This window comes from Alexandromys fortis, unplaced genomic scaffold (assembly GCF_014885135.2).
Source record: "Alexandromys fortis isolate MF-2015 unplaced genomic scaffold, M_Fortis_MF-2015_v1.1 scaffold_132, whole genome shotgun sequence".
Lineage (NCBI taxonomy): Eukaryota > Metazoa > Chordata > Mammalia > Rodentia > Cricetidae > Alexandromys > Alexandromys fortis.
In genome coordinates this window covers 3,157,746-3,164,841 of record NW_026068055.1, presented here as the reverse complement: position 1 = coordinate 3,164,841, position 7,096 = coordinate 3,157,746, and positions in this window count along the sequence as shown.

Below are 7,096 nucleotides of genomic sequence, written 5' to 3'. Positions count from 1 at the left end.
AAAAAAAAAAAAAAAAAAAAAAAAAAAAAAAAAAAAAAAAAAAAAAAAAAAAAAGTCACAGAAACACAGATTGATACTACACACAGAGTAACAATAGGTAGGCTGCTACAACACCCCCATTCCAACCATTGGACTGGGCAAGATACAGGTCCCACTTCATCCACAAACTCTCCTATCCCACCCATAAGATCAGTGAAACTCTGAAACAGAGCCTGCTACTACACAGAGAGGATCAAGAGGTGAGATATTACCAACCCTGTTGAACACCACACTCTCTAGGCTCTCCATACTGGGGCAAAACCTTGGGACCCCCTCCCCCACTTGCCTCAGCTTCTCTAGCCAGACAGCAGGTAAGTTCCCTGCAGATAGACTCCTTCAACACCCTCACCCCATCCATTGAACTCTGCTAGCTACAAGTCCCACTCTGACCCAAAGCCTTCCTCTCCCCAACCCAGGAACCTCAGAGAGGAATGCTGAAACACAAGCTGCAACTTCACATAGAGGACCAAGAGAGAGGAACTCTGAAACACAAGCTGTGACTGCACAGAATGGACCAATAAAGCAAACCAAGAGACCAGACCAAGAGAACAGGCTAAGAGAGACCTTAGTAGTTCCTTGAGACACAGACAGTGACAGTAAAGAACAAACTAAAAACAGTTCCCACAGACACAGTCAGCCACTGTAAGGATTGAACCAAGAGTTTAAGACACTGCTGGCACAATTTGAAGGAAAAGATGTGTAGGTGCCAATGCAAGAATTTATTCAACTACCTAAAAAGCAACATTAGATAACACAAAAATGCAGTGGTAATAGGACAGGAAGACTTTATCATCCTAACCCTGAATAAACATAAGAAAATGTTTTTAAACATAACTTTATTAGGATGATGGAGACGTTTAAAGAGGGAATGGAAAAGTTCCTTTAAAGAAATGAAGGAAAAGACAAGCAAAAAATTGGAAGAAATCCATAAATTGCTCAATGAAAGCCAAGAAAACCAAGAATAAAAGTCATACAGGTAAAGCAAACAGTTCAAACAGTTCAAAACTTGAAAACTGAGATAGAGGCAATAAAGAAAACACAAACTGAGGGAATTTTGGATATGAAAAAACTGGGTAAACAATCAGGAACTGCAGAGGCAAGCATAACAAATAGAGTACAAGAAAGAGAAGACAGAATCTTAGGTGTTGAAGATAGTATAGAAAAATAGCTTTATTGGTCAAATAAGACATTGAATCCAACAAATCCTTAACATAAAACATCTAGAAAATTTGGGACAACATAAAAAGACCAAACCTAAGCATAATAGGTTTAGAAGGAGAAGAACTCCAACTCAAAGACAAAGAAAATATATTCAACAAAAATCATAGAAAACTTTTCCAACATAAAAAAGGATACCCCCATGAAAGTTCAAAATTTGTACAAAACACTAAATAGACAGGACAAAAAAAACAAGTCTCCATTGTCATATAAGAACCACAATGCAAAATCTACAGAATAAAGAAAGAATATTATCAGTTACAAAGGTAAAGGGGCAAGTAATATATGAAGACACACCTATCAGAATTATAATTGACTTCTCAATGGAAACCATGAAAGCCAGAAGGTCCCGAACTAATATGCTGCAGAACATAAGCGACCATGGCTGCAAGCCCTGACTATTATACACAGCAAAGCTTTCAATCACAATTGATGGAGAAAACAAGATATTCCATGACAAAACCAGATTTAAACAACACCTATCCACAAATGAAGCCTTACAGAAAGTACTAGAAGGAAAACTCCAACCCAAGGAGCTAACTGCACCCACAAAAACACAAGCAGCAGATAATCACACACCAGCAAACCACAAAGAAGGGTAACACACAAAAACTACCACAAAAATAACAAGAATTAACAAACACTGGTTGATGGAGAAGGGTCATCTGTCTATTGGTTAAGGTCATTTGTCTATCTGTTGCTTTCATTGGTTAATTAATAAAGAAACTGCCTTGGCCCTTTTGATAGGACAGCAGCTTAGATAGGCGGAGTAGACAGAACAGAATGCTGGGAGAAAAAAGCCGAGTCAGGTAGTCGCCATGATTCTCCCACTCCAGACAGATGCAGGTTAAGATCGATCTTTTCTGGTAACCAGCTCATGGTGCTACACAGAATATTAGAAATGGGTTAGATCAATATGTAAGAGCTAGCCAATAAGAGGCTGGAACTAATGGGCCAGACAGTGTTTAAAAGAATACAGTTTCTGTGTAATTATTTCGGGTAAAGCTAGCCGTGTGGGTGGCTGGGTGCCAGGAATGTAGCCAACCATTCCTATTACAACAACTGGTCATAAATATCTCTTAATATAAATGGACTCAATTTATATAAAAAAGACAGAGGCTAAGAGAAAGGATATGAAAGTAAGATCCACCATTCTGCTGTATACAAGAATCTCACCTCAACCTCAAAGACAGACATTACCTCAGAATAAAGGATTGAGAAAAGATTTTCCAATCAAATGGACCTAAGAAGCAATCAGAAGTAGTAATCTTAATATCTAACAAAATAGACTTCAAACTAAAATCAATCAGAAGAGATAGAGATGGACAATTTATACTCACCACAAGGAAAAAAAAACCATCAAGATGTAAAGGTGTAAGACATAAGCAATCCCACACCAGTTTGGAATTATGATTAATAGGGTGGTATTTATTTAAAGGGGAAAAAACTTACAGATCACTGTCCCAGACAACAGCCCTCTGCACAATCAGGAAGAAGTCTAGTTGCCAGAACCGGAGCTGGAAGCAAAGAGAGCAAGAATAGCCGCTTTTATTAAAGGGAGAGAGACCACGCCCCAATGGGCTGGTATCTCAGCAGCTATTGGATGGAGGAGTGGAATGACCTCCTGCAACAAAGATGAAGTCTCAATTATGAACATCTATGCCATAAATGAAAGAGTACTCACATAAGTAAAAGAAACATTACTAAAGCTTAAATCACACATCAAACCCCACATGCTAACAGTAGGAGGTTTCAACACCCCATTCTCCCTAGTTGACAAGTCAACCAGACAGAAACTTAACAGAAAAATAAGAGAACTAACAGATGTCATTACTCAAATCGTCTTTACAGGCATTTACAAAACATTCAATCCAATCACAAAAGAATATGCCTTCTTCTGAGTACCTCATGTAACCTTCTCTAAAATTGACTGCATACACTGTAACAAAGCAAACCTCAACAGATACAAAGAATTTGGAGTAACCCACTGTGTTTTATTGGCTCACCATGATTTAAAATTTGAATTTATTAGCAATACTAATTGCAGACAGCCTACAAACTTGTAGAAATTGAATAGGGCTCGACTGAACCAAAGCTGGGTCAAGAAAGAAATATAGAATGAATTTAAAGACTTTCTAGAATTCAAAGAAAATGAAGGCACAGCATACCCAAACCTATGGGACACTTAAAGCAGTGCTAAGAGGAAAGTTCATAGCACTAAGTTCCTACATAAAGAAAGTGGAAAAATATCACACTGATGATTTAACAGCACACCTGAAAGCTCTAGAACAAAGAAACAGACTCACCCTGGAGTAGCCAAGAGGAAATATTCAAATTGAGGGCTGAAATCAATAAAACAGAAACAAAGAAAAGAATACAATCAATGAAACAAGGAGCTGAATCTTTGAGAAAATCAACAAAATATACAAACCCTTATGCAAACTAAATAAAAGGCAAAGAGAGAACATCCAAATTAACAAAATCAGAAATGTAAAGGGGGGCATAACAACAAACTCTAAGAAATCAAGAGAATCATTAGGTTATAGTACAAAAAACTATACTCTACAAAATCAGATAATGTAAATAAAATGGATAATTTTCTCAGTCATGAACATTGATGCAGAATCTCAGTCATGAACATAGATGCAGAAATAGTCAATAAAATACTGGCAAACTGAATCCAAGAACATATAAAAAAAATCATCCACTGTGATCAAGTTGGCTCCATACCAGAGATGGCAGGATGGTTCAACATATATATCAATATAATCCACCATATAAATAAACTTAAAGAAAAAAGACATATGATCATCTCATTAGATGCTGAAAAATCATTTGACAAAATCTTACTTCAGGATAAAGGTATTGGAGAGAATGGGATACAAGAAACATATCTAAACAACATAAAAGTAATATAAAACAAGCTTATAGGCAGCATCAAATTAAAAGGAGACAAATTCAATGCAATTCACTAAAATCAGGAACAAGACAAGACTGTCTACTCTCGCTATATCTGTTCACCACATTTCTTGAAGTTCTGTCTAGAGCAACAAGACAACAAAAGGAGATCAAGAGGCTTCTCATTGGAAAGGAAGAAGTTAAATTTTGGCTATTTGCAGACAATATGATAGTATACATAAGTGACCCCTAAACTCTACCAGGTGTTTAAGGAAGGCCCCTTGAAACAACAATACTCACTATCATATGGAAAAACAAAACATGCAGGATATTCAAAATAATCCTATAAACAAAAGAACTTTTGGAGGCAGCACCATCCCTGATATCTATCTCTATTATAGAGCTTCAGTAATGAAAACAGCTTGGTATTGACATAAAAGCAGACAGGTTGACCAATGGATTCAAATGGAAGACCCAGATATTAATCCACATCCCTACAAATACCTGATTTCTGAAAAGAAAGTAAATTTATACAATGGAAAGAAAAAAACCATCTTCAACAAATGGTGCTGGCATAACTGGAGATTAACATGTAGAAGAGTGTGAATACATCCATATTTATCCCAATGTATAAAACTCAAGCCAAATGGATTAAAGGATTCAACATAAATTTAACCACATTGAACATGATAGAAGAGAAAGTGGGCAGTAGCCTTCAATGCATGGGTACAGGAGACCACTTTCTAAATCTAACACCATTAGCACAGACACTTGAGAGCAACATAATTAAATGGGACCTCCTGAAACTGAGAAGCTTCTGTAAAGCAAAGGACATAGTCAATAAGACAAAATGACAGCCTAATGAATGGGAAAAGATTTTCAGTAACCCCATATATACTCAAAGGTGCTCAATCATGGTACCAGGACACTTGTCCATCAATTTTCATAGCAGCATCATTTGTAATAACCAAAACCCAGAAACAACCTAGATGCACCTGAACCAAAGAATGTGTAAATAAAATGTGGTACATTTGCACAGTGGTGCACTACTCAGTGGTTAAAAGAAAAAAAAATGACATCTTGAAATTTGCATGCAAATGGATGGAAATAGAAAGAAAAAAATCCTGAGTGAGGTAACCCATACCAGAAAGATGAACATGGTATGCACTCACTCATAAGTGGATGGTAACTGTAAAGCAAAGGATAATGAACCTATAGCCCATGATCCTAGGCAAGCTAAGTAACAAGTTGAACCCTAAGAAAAGCATACCTAGATCTGTTAGGAATATTTCTTAACGCAAGCTCTCTGCTGATGCAAAAATTCCCCCTCTATCCAGGTTTAGGAAAGTATGCAACTAAACAGAATAGGATCCCAAAATGCCAGTACATGCAGTGGAGACAAATCCCAGTGCCATTATTGTTGGCTTCTCAATCTGCCTCAATTGTGAACCACATTCAGAGGGTCCAGTTTGATCACATTCTCATTCAGTCACGGTCTAAAAAAAAACCCAATTAAAAAATGGGGTATTGAACTGAACAGAGAATTGTCAACAGAAGAATTTAAAATGGCCAAAAGATACTTAAGGACATGTTCAACTTCCTTAGCTATCAGGGAAATGCAAATCAAAACAATTCTGAGATACCATCTTACACCTGTCAGAATGGCTAAAATCAAAAACACCAATGAGATAACCTATGCTGGAGAGGATGTGGAGTAAGGGGAACACTCATCCATTGCTGGAGGGAATGCAAACTTGTGCAACCACTTCAGAAATCAGTGTGGCGGTTTCTCAGAAAATTGGGAATCACCTACCTCAGGATCCAGCATTACCATTCCTGGGAATATAACCAAGAGATGCCCAATAATCATACTACAACAGCATTTGTTCACCTATGTTGATAGCAGCATTATTTGTAATAGGCACAACCTGGAAACAACCTAGGTGGCACTCAATGGAAGAATGGTTAAATAAAGTTAGGCACATCTATACATTGGAGTACTACTCAGTGGTAAAAAACAATGACATCTTGAATTTTCCAGGGAAATGGATGGAAACAGAAAACACTATCCTGAAAGAGATAACCCAGACCCAAAAATATGAATATGGTATATAGTTACTCATTAGTGGATTCTAGACATAAACAAAGGACATTGAGTCTATAGTTCAAATTTTAATTTCAACTGAACAATGTTCAGTAATTTATTAAAATTTGTTTCAGTATTTCACTAGGCACATATTTTATATTCATCATTGGAGAGTTCTCTGTTTAGGTCTGTATCCCAAATTATTATTGGATTATTTGTTCTTGGGTTTTTGTATATTTTGGAGATCATCCGTGTGTCAGATGTGGGGTTGGAGAAGATCTTTTCCATTCTTTTGGCTGCTGTTTTGTCTTATTGATCATGTCCTTTGCTTTACAGAAGTTTTTCAGTTTTAGAAGCTCCAGTTTACTAATTGTTTCTCTCAGTGTTTGTGCTACTGGAGTTATATTTAGGAAGTGGTTTCCTGTGCCAATGTGTTCAAGTGTACTTCCAACTTTTTCTTCTGTGAGGTTCAGTGTGGCTGGCTTTACATTGAGGTCTTTGATCCATTTGGACTTGTGTTTTGAGCATGATGATAGATATGGTTATATTTTTATTCTTCTACATGTTGATATCCAGTTATGTCAGCACCATTTGTTGAATATTCTTTCTTTTTTTCCATCATATATATATATATATGTATATGTAAAAAATACATATATATGTATTTGTAAAAAATCAGGTGTTTGTAGGTGTGTGAATCGATATCCAGATCTTTGACTGAATTCCATTGGCCCTTATTTTTGTTTTTATGTCTGTTTTCAGTACTGTACTCTGTAGTAGAGTTTGTAGTCAGGCACTGTGATGTCCGTGGAAGCATTGTTTTGGCTATCCAGGATTTTTTTTTTTTTTTTTTTT